Genomic DNA, 442 nt, shown 5'->3' on the forward strand with positions numbered 1-442 from the left:
CTCTGTGAAGGCTCCTGAACCTCTATTTCTTCAACAGAATTGGATCTGGACTTGTGACGTTCAGAAGACTTGGAGCGGCTACTTCGAGACCTCTGTGAAGGCTCCTCAACCTCTATTTCTTCAACAGATTTGGATCTGGACTTGTGACGTTCAGAAGACTTGGAGCGGCTACTTCGAGACCTCGGTGAAGAATCTTTGCCCTCTATTTCTTCATCAGATTTGGATCTGGACTTGTGACGTTCAGAAGATTTGGAATGGCTACTTCGAGACCTCTGTGAAGGCTCCTCAACCTCTATTTCTTCAACAGATTTGGATCTAGATGTGTGATGTTCAGAAGACTCGGAGCGGCTGCTTCGAGACCTCTCTGCAGGCTCCTGAGCCTCTATTTCTTCAACAGATTTGGATTTAGACATGACACGTTCAGAAGACTTGGAGCGGCTAC

The 442-nt window shown here is 46.8% G+C and overlaps 1 protein-coding gene across 1 annotated transcript in view; it reads right to left on the reverse strand.

Moving 5' to 3' along the window:
• Nucleotides 1-442, reverse strand: part of LOC113405083 (protein SON-like) — a 55,080-nt gene that overhangs the window by 42,024 nt on the left and 12,614 nt on the right. The gene's annotated exons all lie outside the window — the stretch shown is intronic.

This window comes from Terrapene carolina, unplaced genomic scaffold, assembly GCF_002925995.2.
Source record: "Terrapene carolina triunguis isolate 2854851 unplaced genomic scaffold, T_m_triunguis-2.0 Scaffold30, whole genome shotgun sequence".
Lineage (NCBI taxonomy): Eukaryota > Metazoa > Chordata > Testudines > Emydidae > Terrapene > Terrapene triunguis.